This window comes from Dermacentor albipictus, chromosome 3 (assembly GCF_038994185.2).
Source record: "Dermacentor albipictus isolate Rhodes 1998 colony chromosome 3, USDA_Dalb.pri_finalv2, whole genome shotgun sequence".
Classification (NCBI taxonomy): Eukaryota; Metazoa; Arthropoda; class Arachnida; order Ixodida; family Ixodidae; genus Dermacentor; species Dermacentor albipictus.
In genome coordinates, this window is record NC_091823.1 from 78,801,995 (window position 1) to 78,816,973 (window position 14,979).

Genomic DNA, 14,979 nt, shown 5'->3' on the forward strand with positions numbered 1-14,979 from the left:
AAGCTGCTGCTGCTGCTTCTGCATTGTCCACTCTTTGCCTCTTTCTTCGACTTTATGCTGCTGCTGCTGCTGCTGCTGCTGCTGTGGTCCTTCATGTCGTTAACGCTGGCCACGTCGGCACGTAGTGCGTAGGCGCGTAGTGCGCGCAGTGCGGGTAGCTTCGCATGTGCAGTGCTTTCGGCTTTTCGTTCGCGTTGAAGCTTCAGATGCGCTGAGGTCAATTGGCTGGCGGCTGCTGTCGCGATTCCAAACTCCAGAATTTTCAGAGCGAGTTTCCGCGCCCATCGAAAGAGATGTATTCGTGTTTGCCTGTGCGCGCGTGACACCGTGCTGGTTAATTTAGTTAAAACACGTTGACGGGCTAGTTGATTTGAATGCATACAAGGACGTAGAAAAAAGCAGACACACAAAGACAGCGCTGTCTTTGTTCGTCTGTTTCTTTTTGCGTCCTCGTTGAGCCAGGCTTACACATTCTATTATCGTTAATTTAGTTGGTAAGCGAATGTTTACAGGTTTACACGGCCGATAAAGCTACTGTGCTTATTTCGTACAGCTATCTGCTAATTTGTTATCGCAATCGGTGCTTCGCATTTCGGGCGGAACTGCGAATTTTTTTTTGTATACTCTGCTTTCACTCTCTCTCCCCCAGCTCGGCGAAGCTGTGGATGCTGTGGACGCAAACAGACACCCAGCGAGGTTCTAACAGCTGTACTGTAAAAATCTGCTTCCATTCCACTATGTGAAAGCGGATGTAACAGCGAAGCTGGTGCGGACGTTAGACAAGTGCCGCCTCCCGAAATGACGTCAGACGACGTTGCACAAGCACCACCTTCAGTGAGCGGAAAGTGGGGCTAGTTTCGGTATTGGAAATAAAGCGTCGCAATCACACTGTTAGCCAAAGGAAAATTCAATAACTTTCGCATATGTGGCTCTATCTTTTCAACCTAAATAACAATAAGTAAAGTGACGCAATTATGTGCAAAAATAAAATGTGCTTTGGCTATATTATTTTTCGGTATCTTATATATTTATTTGGTTGTTTCATTTGTTGCGCCAGCGGGTGGCGCTTTCGCTCTTATCGCTTCGGCTGCCATTGTGCTCGGCTGCTGCAGCCGCTTTCTGTGCACGTGCACGTTTTTTCCCATGCTCTGCAGTTTAAAGTTTTCTTTCTGCGCCTGCGAATGTTCCGGCAAAGTCTGAAAAACTGAGAAAGGAATACAAGGTTCGCTGCACGGCTGTGGGATGTGGCAACGCGGGGAGCAACACAAGGGCGAAATTTTTTCGTTTCCCAGCGGGCGAGAGGTATGCACACTTTTTCTGCAGTCGTTATGAAGAAACAAGCGATGGGCTTATCAAAACACCTATAGCAGGAAACGAAAGATCTTCCACGCTTGTGTTCAAGTGAATACCTTTTCTGGTTTGGCGCGGCGCATTTTTCTGCGGTGTTGCAAGGAACCGAAGCTACTTGGCCGATTGATGCTATCTGATGCGCAGACGGAAATTTAGCTTTGGTGTATCATAGCAGTTGCTCTTCACTTTTTCCACGAGTTCTTCGGGCACATATATATGTACCCGAACGTATTTGAATATTTACTGCACAAAGTGGCTATGCTGGAGAGCATGCTGATGACCAGTTTCTTGTTGCATTACAACCTTTGAATGGTAATGCGCACGGCAGAAGTAAAAAAAAATATAATCAATTACGTAGCAGTCAGCGTTTGCGTTTTGAATTACAAGTAGTAGTTTGATTTACCTGTATAACGACATAGGTAGGTTTCACTTTTCAACCTGTGCCGAGAAGGGCAGAAAATTTTAATCGCTTCTTCGTACTCTCAACTTTGGTTTCGCTTTTTAAGTGTTCTTTAATCATGACCACGTGGTATTTTGCCCATTTTTCAGATGGTACTTATGGCGAAATGGCGCTAAATGTGGAGTCCAGGCGGGGCTGACATGGGAGAAGATGTATAATGGCTACGGCCTCTGCGCTCGGATCACTTCAGAGGAGGGGACTACGCCGACCCTGTCATGGTCGGCTGTGCCGACTGTTGGAGTGGAAGAGCGATCCCTGGGGGGGATCCATGAAGGTAAGGAAAACAGGTTATTAGTGGTAGCCAATCTGTGCTTCAGTAGTTCATTATTTTTGTACAGAAACCACTTGACAGGGCACGGCGTAAGTTCCATGAGCACAGCGAGCGCTCTCTTTGCCACGTCGTCTGATACGGCGCCAGGTGCCATGTGATGTAACGCAGCGAAATTTGCTCCCCGTTTGCCGAGAGACCACGTGCTCGTCGGCTTCTCGTTATCGCTTGCTCGTCTGCGGTGCGCGGTGATACCGATTGTAGGCTAAACAACAACAACAACAACAAAAACAACTACGACGACGACGACAACAACAACGACAACAGCAACAACAACAACAACAACAACAACAACAACAACAACAACAACAACAACAACAACAACAACAACAACAACAACAACAAAAAAGCCGAGCAGTTTTCGCTGACAATAGAGCTTTAGAATATCGTTTGTCGCCTTACGTACGTTAAACGTAATCACCTTTTCGGGACATTCCAGTGCGTATCCTTTCAAGACAGTTAGTTACATATGTGTGCCTCATGACATCGCTTCACCTTTATGGAAACACCGACATGACCATGCCGTTCGTTATCAAATTTCTAGTGCCCGTGACAAAATATGGGACCGTTTTCGTAAAATAGCACTGTAAATCCACGCAGGTTAGTTCTGAATATGTTTGATTGCAGGATTTGCAGGTGATTGCAGGTAAAAGGAGTATTTGCAAACGCTTACCGTGATTTTCGCGAGCGCCTGATCGAGTTGGATAGTGGGTTGCAATATATACACTTCGTATGATACATCTCTTCCCACTGACGGTGCACTTCCCACAAATACGTGCATGAAATAACCTTGTCTCGTCGCTTTCAAGGTCCTTTAGTGACGACATAAAAATGATTTTCTGTCTATGCTCAACATGAAATCGCCTACCCCGATATAGGAACGCATAAAGAAGGAAGTTTGCCGCAGATAAAATGTAATGACGATTAACGTTAATTGTTTCCCTAATAAGCTTTGTTGCGACGTTAGAAGCTTGTTATTGACGACTCATATTAGCTCCTGTCTCTGTATCAAACTTTAGAAATCGCTGCGGCATTTACACTAAGTGATGCCAATGTTCTATTTTTTTCTTTTTGCGCCGGATTTGGAACGTAGCGCGCTGGAATATACTGCGTTGTATCGTATGGATGTTCTAGGTTTCTTGGTGACATTTCATAATTTTTTATTACCATTCAATACCTTCGTTTTTAGATTTTTGCATACCAAGAAATGTGCAATGAATTTACCACTGCTATCTTGTTATGCACAGATGGCTGGCAGAGTTACCAAGAATAGACAACCAAGTTGTTGTGCAGCACACCAGTGCACATTTATTTACACAATATGATCGCTTTTCAGTTAACTACTGTCGAACGGCTTGGTATCATTACCCTCACATGCGACTAAGCTTCAAGTGTTGGTGCGACTTACAAAATCCGATAATGTTAGCTGTCAGAGTTTTTCTGTGTTCCTTACATCCAACGGCTGCGATTTCTTTGCTATGTATGACAGCCAGCAAATCCATGATGCTGTCTTGGTGCAGCTTGTTGGAGCGAAAACAGCCTGTAAATATGCCCTCGAGGCTACTAATGAACTTGAACAGTGTCACCAAGGGATAGAGCAAGACACCGAAGTCACCTGGCTCTTGTGAACACCGCTGCATTCAACATCTTTTCTTCCGAGACAGGAAGTAATGGGTCATTTGTGCAGACAAGGCACTAAGACTTTAAAACACACTTCCTTGCCACTTAACCAGCCGCATAATATGTCAGTCTCGAGTCACTTCTTTGGAGATTATAGCTATGTCCTTGTTCAGGCAAATCACTGACTGCAGCAGAAGCTGCAGTCAGTGATATGCGTAGCCAGTTGAGCAGCCTTGCGCGTAACAGTGGTTTAACCGCAGCTTGGGTGGCATCGTAAATACTGACGCCGGAAAAGGCACGAAAGAAGCAACGCTCCGCGACGACAACAACGACAAACCACCCGCAGAAGCAGAAGTGGCGCACACTCGCTTCAAGTACGAACGACGACAGTACCACCGCTACTTTCTTCCAAAGCAAGTACGCGACGCCCAATAGGACGCGCCTCCGCTCGAGCCACTGTAAGATATTCTATAGTACACTGTACCATTGCTGGTCGGCGAGTAGGGAGCTTCTGAGGGACTTCTCCCACTTGTCCGAAGTATATAGAGTCGGGAAAAGCGTTTCTACACTCCCAGAGCATGTGTGCCAGTGTCGCCGTGTCTCCGCATGAGGGGCACGTGTCGCTAGGGTACGCGTCGGGATAGAAAACGTGTAATTTGGCAGGGTTCGGGTACATGTGAGTCTGTAGTAAGCGTAGTGTTGGCGCCTGCGGCCTATTTGGGGTGTGGTGGCCGAAAGATGCGGCGCCCCAGGTAGAAGTGTTTTGTGATTTCGCTGTACGTAATCAGCGCGTCCCGGTGGTCCTCTAGCTCAACGAGATGGGGTTGGCCGGGAACGGCCGGGACGGCGCAGTCGGTAAGCGCGCACGCTGCATCGTGGGTCTCTGGTGAAGATCGTGGTGGAGTCGAGGGTCCGCAGCGTGGATGAGACCGCGACTGCGGCGAAGGTTCAGTTTTTGCGGTGGACGGCGGCGTCCACGAACGTGACATCGTCCGCTTTCATGTCTATGCGCTGGAGAAGGGCGGTCGCCCGGGCAAGGCGCCTGCCTCTGTTGCGGTCAGGATGCACGTTTCGCGGAATAGGAGCGATGGTGGTGAGGTCTCAGATCTTGCGGGGAACCGCCGTCAACTTTGGTGAATCGCTGGTCGCCGAGGAGAAGCCGAGCTCGCGCAGAATGTGGCGGGCCCGCCTTGGTGGTAGTGAGACTGATCACGGGCGTTCGCTCCTGAGCCTCGGCGATCTCTTATTGCGTGTTGTGCGCGCCTAACTCGAGGGTTTCTGTGCGGAAGCGGAGATCGGAAGGCCGAGGGCCCGTTCCACTACTTTTCGAATGACGGCGTTGAGTTTATTGAGCTCAGCGCGTAGCCATTTGTGCATGGCAGCGACGTAGGTGAAGTGGCAGAGAGCAAACGCGTGTACGAGATGTAGCAGTTGGCCTTCTTTGAGGCCGTGGTGACATTCAGCCACTCTGCGTAGGAGTAGTATGGCGTTCTACGTTTTGGTTGTGAGCTTCTGCACCGCTTGAGTGTTTGGGTGTTCAAAGGTAGTACAAAGGTAGTTCAAGGGCGCGTTAAAGGTCCTCAAACCCGCAGGGGTACGTGCCATTGAGCGTGGACCCTTTCTGTACTATCACAAGGATCGGCCCAGGTGGTGATTTGTTTGTGTAGACATCTCGGACACATTTTTTTTTTCAGATCCTAGCCCATAGACAGCTTCGCAGTAAAACTCTTTAAAATAGCTACCCATTCGGCCTGGAGCAGGAACGCTAGGGCACTGCCATATCGGGCCATGACGTATTTGCTACTCCATTCTGGTAACAGGATCATGTGGGAGATTTAGTGACGAACCGCTTTCGTAGTAAAATTGACGGACAGCATTTAATCAAACCACAAAAGTTCCAGTGGTGCGTTGAGCGCAGGTTCGATAGTGACATAACGGCGCATGCGCACATGGAACAGAATAAGACGGAAGTAGTTCTAATCACGAAGCATGGAGCTATATCAGTATACAGGAATCTCTGTTGTCTTATGTCCGTAAGACAAAGAAGTGATCGTGTTAAGGTATAATGCGTATACGCCTATTTTGGTAGCAAGTAGGAATGTTTAATAAAAATTCACTACCTAAGCTGGACGCACTAAATATCTCTCTGCATATGTTCTTGCACGCTGAACAACTGTGTCGCTGATATTGCCGAGTTTGCGAATTGAATTATTAACGCGAATCAATGTTTGCGTTACACCAGATGCTCTGCGGTAAGTAGGTAGGTTCCTACTTTTTGTCATTTCAGGTCCGTGTCACAAAAAAGATTTTAATGTCCGATGGTGGCAATGAACATCGGTCTCTAACCGCAAATTTCCGCTGCTCTCTCTCACAATTAGGCCAAAATTACACGCACGCCTCTGTCGCGCCAACGCTATAATCTATAGCTCACTGAGACGACGGGCGCGTGCGTCAAGTCCAATAGCACGAGCTAGAGCACGCGCTCGCGCGCCAGTTATAAAGGCCACAGGTTCGGGAACAAAACACGCGAATGAGAGTCAACCATACCTATATTTGGCGTGCGCCACATTGCACAACAACAAGTTGCTTACAAAGCGAGAGCGTGCATGTTTTTCCTATTCATTTTAGTAAACATTTTTTTCTTTCGTGACAGCTAGCACTTTGAGAGACCGTGTTAAACTGCCCGCCTTCGGGGTCAACCCGCGTGCTACGCCAGTGCTTTCCTCTTAGCAACCGGCGCTACGTTGGCACTGGGCGACATGGTACTACTTGCGGAATCGGCCCAGGTAGTAATGGGACAGCTTGCAACATTTCTTCTATGAAGTAAAAAGAACCACGCAGAAACTCCACTCAAGTTGCCTAAGTATGCCTAAGCATTGTGCCGCTTGCTGATCTCCATGCAGCTCTGTGTCATTATCAATCTTATCAAACTTGATCCGGCCAGTATAAACCCTTAAAAACCATTATCGGTCATTATCAAACTTATCGGACTGCACCCGACCCTTATGAACCTTTATCGGACTCGATTCGACCTTCATGAACCCTTATCGGTCGTTATGAACTATATGAACCTATATTGCAGTCGGGTATGAACTATATCGCAGTTGATCCGATCATTATCGACCCTTATCTGTCTTTGTCAACCCTTATCGGGCTTGATCCGACTCTTATACAAACCTTATCGGTCCTTATCAACCTTATCAGAATTGCTCCGTCCAAGATGAGATTTTATCGCTCTCTAGCACCTTGTCTATCGGCATCGAACCACTATTAACCGTTATGACATCCATATAACCCCTTATCACTCCTTACCATCCTTATAAACTCATTGGCAGCTCATCTGTCTGTGTTGGGCCACGCGAAGCGCATGAGTCTTGATAGATCGGCGACATTTCGATCGGTGAAGGAACGCTCCAACGGAGGGTGCATCTCACGACCACCGAAACGTATAAACGTATCGTAGATGTTGCTTGTTTGGTACTAAATTCTGGCAAATTCAGAATTTTCCTGATGTCTACAAGGCTTTAAGTCGACTCTAAATGCGGTCCTAAAGCTGGTTTTTATTCTACGCTCGCCAGATTTTTAACAGAGCCTGCATAGAAAATATTGTCCTTTCACATTTGCTTTTTACCGCTGGTACGACACATTCATATAGCTCGACCTTTTTATCCAAAACTGTGGCAGCAGTGTATTCATGACCCCAAGAAATTTGCGGCCATGCATTTTCGACAGTCAAGGTAGCGAAAGATAAAGAAGTGGTTTGTCAAATGGTATACTATAGGCACACGTTTTGCTGTGTTCGTACATAGGGAACGTGGCCTAGCCATCGAGCTAATATATGCAGCTTTCGTGTTGTACTTAGCAGTAAAATTCACTTTTTAAACGTTCTAACTGCACAACAAAACTAGTGCCAGCTGTACAGTTCTCTATATTTATAGGCTATCGTAACTTGTGGAGTTCCAGAGGTCTTAATCGGAAGTCTTTCGAAAGATCTGTAAACATAAAAGCGTCTTTGACCTTCTGCAAGCATGGGTAGTAGTCCAGGGCGTGAACAGGCGTATTCAGCACGGTATGGTTGATGGCGCACAATAAAGAAAAAAGAAAGTGGAAGTTTAGCCCAGTGGGTAAGACACTCGGCTTCTGAGCTCACCGCAGCCAACTCTTTTCCTTTCGAATTTATTCTGTTTTACTTTATAGAGTGCGTCATGTTACGCCTTCCGGACAGACAGATAGACAGTTGGATAAATTTCCTGGGTGAGTCACCTAAGAATGCTTACGCATGAAAAAAAATCAGCCTTCAAGCTATCGCCGTCGCCACTGTAATGTTATAGACACCCTCGTCTTGCTTCTACCATCACATGCAATATGGTTTGGCTTAAACAAACACGTTGGACCATCTGGTATTGCTTTAACGAACTGCATATTAAGACCTTCCTTGATTAAGACCTGGCTGTACAAAATTATTTGCATAATATCGTTTCCCTTAGCGCATGGCATCTGCTTATATACTATTAAACTTTAGGTTATCATTATAGAGTGTCTGTAAACTAAATCACAGGCGAATAAACACCTATCTACCTAGCTATCCATGCGCACGCACGCACACACACACACGTACCCACACGCACGCACACGCACACATGCACGCGCTCACGCACGCACGCACACAAGTGAAAGTATGAAAAACAACTCGGTCCCGACAGAGCAGACGAAAGGAGCTGCAGTTTCGCGCGCTAAATTTGCGTGAAATTGCTTTCTTTTGTAGCGAACCAGCCACAAAAGCTCGTGCACATTCGTATTCCACACGGAGAGGGTCGCATCTACAAAGGGACTGAAAGAGGCATACGCAGCCAGATATAAGCTGCAGGCACAAGAGAAGGAAAACGAGCTGGCGCAATGTGTGTGTGGGCGGGGGGGGGGGAGGGGGGGGTCAAAGGAGACGGCAGCCAGCGGCGAACGTGCGCGGAGCGCGCATCTCGCCGTGCGTGCCAAGGGCCAATCTCATTCGGATCCACTTCAATCCACTCGACCGCCCTCTGTCGCCTAGCGGTGCGGCCGCGAGCTGGCCAGAAAGGGAATGAAGGATAGAGGCTGGCGGGAGGAAGGGAGACAGAGGCAATCCTCTCGCGGAGCATGGAAGAGATTCGACCAGATGGACCTTCATTTGCAGATTAGGGAAACGGCTCGCACCCTTCGCCCAGTCCCACACTTCTTTTTTTTGCGCCACGCGCTGGGAAGCACGGAAACGAGCTTTAGGGAGACGGCGGTGACCGCGGTCCACCCGCGACGAGGAGAGTCGGCGGAAAGGAAGGGACGGGAAGCAGTCGGTGGGGAGGGGCAGGAAAATGGAGGACCGGTTATCCCGTGAAGCCTCCCCCTCTCTCACGGTGACATTCATCCTTCTTTCTTAGACGAGTCTTGAGGCAATCATATTCGCGCGTGCGCGTGTTTCACGTCTGGACGATGTGAAGGCTTTCGTAGGAGTTCCCTCCCTCTTCAGACGTACAACTCGCCCCCTTTTTAGTGCCTTGGCTTGAGTCCTTCCTTTTTTTTATTTTTCTAGGCCCATGAGTTTCTCCAACTGTCCGCACCTATTTCTGTCACGCTAATATGAGCCTCTCCACTCGCGGAGTCAGATGGAAGGAAGGGGCATTGCGAAGTTTGGTCACGCGAACGCGACCATCCGGGTCGGAAAAGCGGTAAAGACTTTGGGGCAAGAAAGGCACGGATGACCGACTTACTTTCCTGCAGTTGTGCCACTCTTTTCCCTTTCTTTTCTTCTTTGTTTTCTTTGCTTTCTCATCGAGAGCGCTTGAAGATGTCCAAAGTGCGTGTCCGCCGCATTTCTGTGATGTTGGCCGCATACTCCAATGTTTGCCTTTCCTGGCCTCCGGAAAAAGCGACGTTCTATGCATACGATGCTTTCCTTTTAAGGAAATTCTATGTGAGGTGCCGTCTCCTCACCATCACGAAAGTGATCGAAATCACCTTTGAACGTTGGTCTGAACGCGCCAACAAAATTTGCTTTGTTATGTCTGAGTGGACATCGTTTTCGTTACTTTCGATCTTTTTTTTTCGTGGAGGCCGCACAGTGAAGCAAGAATTTGAGTAAGGTTACGAACTACGGCCTAAATTACCGGTGCGGATGCGCACCTACCTATAGGTAGATGCGTAAATGTACGTAAAGGTCTGAGACTGACTGCGCGTCCTCGAAACAAGCTGCTTCCGATCTTTCCATAAGGCGCCTGTTTCTTTATTATACTTGTACGAACTTGATCTTAGAGTAGCACATTTTGCAGTACAAAACAAAGAAATTGCAATGCATGCAGTGTAATACATTTCAAGTCTACAACAAAGGAGTGTATTCCTACATGCCGTCCCTGACGATCATCTTGTTTTATCTACGCAAAGCCTGTCTTTCGCATTGCTTTCATGCTCTCTGCGAGCCTTACGCAGCCGACCGTGTACTATTACTCTCTTACCTTACAGTGCGCACATTATTCGTACTTACTGTACTCCCTATACTTAAGCAAATGGTTCCGACGTCGAGAAATTGCGGTCGTGAGTGTACAGGTAACGGTGATTGTGTTGAAAACGATGATGACGAGTCTGCAATTTGAGCCGAGCATATTTGCTGAACGGCGCGCGAGACGTAGGGTATAGTGGTCGTCGGGTAGAGGTAAACCAACGCCCGTTATCTTTTCCAATATCAGCTACAAATGCGAGAGCGTTACCGCTTGCGCTTCGCCTGGGAAAAAGAAAAGTGAAAAGAGGGAATATTGACCAAACAGTGGTTCCTACGACCACATCGGCCAAAACAAAAACACACCCATTAGAACGACCGAACCGTTCTTTAATCTATCGTGAAGCTCGTTACACACGGCAGCTGGGGTTTTAGGAAGCTATAATATAGCTTTCGTTTCTGTCTCAGCGAGTTTTGGAAGCACGCTCGAAGAACGACAAAAAAAAAATCATAAAGAAGAAAGAAAAAGAAAAAAACGTTGGGGAGATGAAATACAACGCACTCGGGATATAGCAGCGGGCGCTCTAATACGATTACTGTTCATGAGAGAAGGGGCTGAAGTTGATTTTCTCCGCGTTGCTTATTGGAAAGAGACGGCGCGTCGCAATTTCCGCTCACCTTGGAAGCACCCCTTCGTATTATTGCGGAAGAAGAAAGACGAAAAGAAACCAAAACGAGAAAGTGAAGAGCAGAGTCGCAATTTGTTCTTGCGTGGTTCAAGGACAATTGTTTTAGTATTAGGGTTGCCAGAATTTCGGCAATCCATTTTTGTTTTGCCAAGCCGTTGGCAACCGCTTCCTAGTATCGGTGGTTGCTGACGACAATACAGCGTCGACGGCCACGTACGCGACCGATTGCGGGGGAAAAAAAGGGAAAGGAAAAGGAAGGAAAGAAAGAATGAAATGGGCGCTGCAGCAAGTGTCCTCAAAACTCAAAATTCAGTGAGCGCCCATGCGGAACACAAGGCGTGCACGTGGGGTAGCATAGCAGACTTGCACTTATTTTTCGGACCGCTCTAAAAATCAATGTGCCTCGTGTCGCGTCAGCGATAAGGGTTCCGCAGCGAGAATATCTATTGCTCTTTCAGCTCGTTGTGCCCCATTCGTGTTTTGCATCGCATCGAGCGTCGTCCTCTACAAGCACCATTAACCGACCGCTTCCTGCCATCACTCAGTATTTTTGCTCCGACCTATCTTCGCCCACAGACACGCGTACACATGCCCGCCACCTTTCTATGCTCCGGCAACTGTTTTTATACGTAATCGAAAACTACACAGTGGCTTAAACTTAATGATGTTTCGGCGATTTCATCTACAACTTCTCTTGGCGCACCCATATCTGCGGCCTTTTTTCAACCTTCACTGTTTCGCCCTGCCATTTGTTGTCGCCAGGCTGTTATGACGTGCTTGCTTATTTCGTTGCTTTGTTTTGATCTTGTCTTCCGTCGGCTACTGACTCTGCCGTTCCTGTGAGCAGTGATTCGGTGTTCACCGACGATCATTCTGGCTGCAGTCGTGGTGGACGAAAGTCGGTTGTCGCTTTGTCGGAGAATTTTCTCTGGTAATATATACAACGATCACTTGCAAATGAAATTATGTTGTCTTCTAGCTGGAACCTAAACAGAGGTTTTTTTTTCTTCTAATGCATGGTTGCAGGCGCCTATATAAGCGGTGACGGCTACCTTCCTTGCATTTCAATGAATGTGCATGATACTTGAGTAGAGTTGACATGTTGGAGTTCGCTTATCGCAAAGGCGCATAAAGAACATGGGACGCAAGGGAAACGACATACAGGATGAAATAAAGGTCACAAGGAAGAAAGGAAAGAAGTCCTTTAAACGACCTGAAGTCATGAACAGACATACCATCAATTTAGTCCAGCACAATGCGTTGGCGGGCTAGCGGGTGCGAATCCATGAATGCTTTGTTTAGCGCAAAACAACAGACACGAAACAGACCTGTCGTCTTTCTTGTGTCTGTTGTTTTGCGCTAAGCAAAGTACTCATGAACTTAGTCCAATCTGCAATTTTTACCTTGTCAATTGATTTAGGAGGCGGGTTTTCCTTCTTCTCGTCACTTTTACAAGTCTAAGTTAACGACTCTTTCTGGTGAATCTGGGATGTCAGTTCGAAGACATGCTTATTGCATCCGACCATCCGACAAGAATGTATGTGTCCGCCAGATTGGGCGTAGTCTGTATAATCGCCTCAGGAAGCGCATCAATAATTGAAGCCTCCACTGTCTGCTTATTGCAACAAGCTTTGACGGGAAGCCCTTTTTCATGAGATATATATGCTCTGTACAAATCGGAATTAGGTCACGAGACACGTAATAGAAGCCCATCTCATCGAAATTACTAATATCTGCGTAAGCGAGTCATGCTTTATAGCGAAGAAATGCCATTACCTTCCTAAGAATTTACCATACCTTCGCGGGAGAACATGCTAAGTTATACCTTAGGTGTTTTCCTGCTTAGTGCTTGCTTTACACAATGTTCATTTTCGTTCTTCGCAGGCTTAGTTCACACACACGCACGTATGAAGTGACACGTGACATCTGACATTGATTGACTTGGTTCCGACGCATCGGTAAGTGCAGTGAATGCATGAGTACCCATGTATGATGTGCCCCTTACTGCATTAATATGGAGGCGGGGACGGCCGCTGCAATGCGCAAGTCAACTGCTGGTGCACCGCAAGTGAAGTGCCCGTGTTATGGATATACGATCCCTACGATAGTCCATATTGGAGGCCGCTACTGTGCTTAACACCTATCAGCTAGATCTCGTAATATTCATGTAACATCATAGTTCCGTAACTATAAACATGGAGCTTTAAAGTGATTAACACTGGTTGAACAAGAAGTTTCGCTGATGCCATGGTTTCGACAACAGAACTCGTCTTCCTCAGGGCAGCAACCCTTCCTGACGAAGTAGTTCCTGAGGAAGTGCTTCCTTGTCAAAACGTTGGCTGCTGTGATATATCTAATTCTACCGCTGTTAATCGCATCGCAGTTCCTTGTAACATCACGCTCCAAGCCACAGAACTGAAAGTGCAGGTTAGAATGAATTTTCTCGCTTGCTTGACCACAAGGTGAAAACAGCACGCATGGGCGTTCAAGTGAAAGTTGATCTTGATCGGTGCTTATGTAAACATTCGTTCGGCTCTATGACTGAGAGTGCTAGGTCACGTGAAGCGGTTTACAGTTGAGCTCTGTAATCACCCGTGCAACGCGTGGCTGCCAACGCTTTTTACGCCGGCGGCCACGCACTCGGAGTATTGAATTTCAATCGCTGAGCACTGCACGTGCACATTGGTTTTCGCTTGGCCTTATTGTCAGCGAGTACGATTAATCAGATTCCCGGGTGGTTTTCAGAGTTTCTAAGGATTTACTTCCGAGGTCACTTAAAAAATTCTGTGTCAGGGCAAACTACCCTACATTTCATAAAAAAAAAATTGTCGGACAGCCCATGTGGCCCCAACCACGCGCAATAATGTCGAAATATCCGACTATAGGGCCCACCTGTTCGCAACCCCACTTCAGCGAAAAGGCATTTGGGCCACCTTAAATCTGTCGTAACGTAAACAATAATAACGTAAGCATAAAGCTCATGTAAATTCTATATCAACTTGCGAATACTAAGCTACCTTATGCATATTGGTTGCACTTTGTACGAGCCGGCCAAAGTTCAGTCGCATACCGGTGTCATTCCTCAGTATTTGCGCAAGACCAGTTTGCCATATTCAAGACACGGACACGGAAGCAATGAAGTCCCGTTTATTAACCCACCGCTGAATAGGCGCGACTGGTGGCAAACGAGGTGTCACGCGCTTCCCAAGCAGTTCACACGTGAAACTATACCGGAACGAGTCCTCCAGAGGCATGCAACGCACGCTGCTTTAATCTGCGGTGCCCGTTCAGCCCGGCAATCTGATGCCTGGTGACGTGAAGACCTAGGCCTGCTAGTCCCTGCACGTCCTTGTTTAGACGTCGCGTCCGTGACACTTGAACGTCACTTGCAGCGGCTGCGCCTCAGCTTGATCGAAGGGCGGCGCGTCGGGCTTCCGGCAGGAGCTGCTCCCTTTTCACTAACGAACCGCAGCTAATTGGTTCTCTCCTAATACGGCGGACCCAGTGGAAGGTTGTCTCCCGTCTCCACTCCACTCTTCACACACGTCCTTTCCCGCGTCTTTCACCCCTCCTACACACGCCTCTTCTTCGGTGTCGTCTTGAAGCGGGGCAAGCTCCGGGTTGAGCGCGCTCTGCTGTGATAGACTGGGCACAGAATGGGCGAGGGTGGGATAGCGGAGGTCCGCAGGAGGCTTCTTCGTCTGGCCGAAGCGTTGCCGCCATCTCGGTCGTGTGTCCTTAACGAGGCCGCCCCGGGCCAAACCCATCCGATTGAGGAACCGGCGAGCGAGGAAAAAGGCCCCGCCGAACGTGACGCGAATTCGCGCCCGTTGTTGTTCTCCGCACTCAAACCGTCTGGACCGTCCGCGCTTCCCCCGAGCTCGCCTTCTCCCGTAGACGCTGTTTTGCTTGACAAAGGCGCGCGCTGCTTTGTCACTTGCGCGTTATTTTCGTCTGCCTCTCGGCTTCGTCGTTCCTTTTGGCCTGTAGTCTGCAGTTCCGGATTATTACCACTTCTCCTTCACTCTTCATTTCTTTCTTCTTAATTTTTACGTTTTGTTCTATAGCT

The 14,979-nt window shown here is 47.8% G+C and overlaps 1 long non-coding RNA gene across 1 annotated transcript; it reads left to right on the forward strand.

The window, feature by feature from the left end:
• Nucleotides 1-1,104: 1,104 nt before the first annotated feature.
• LOC135919183 (uncharacterized) lies at nucleotides 1,105-12,869 on the forward strand. The gene is made up of 3 exons (XR_010569909.2): nucleotides 1,105-1,302; nucleotides 1,900-2,084; nucleotides 12,795-12,869. It is a non-coding gene; the product is annotated as an uncharacterized lncRNA (long non-coding RNA).
• Nucleotides 12,870-14,979: the final 2,110 nt, after the last annotated feature.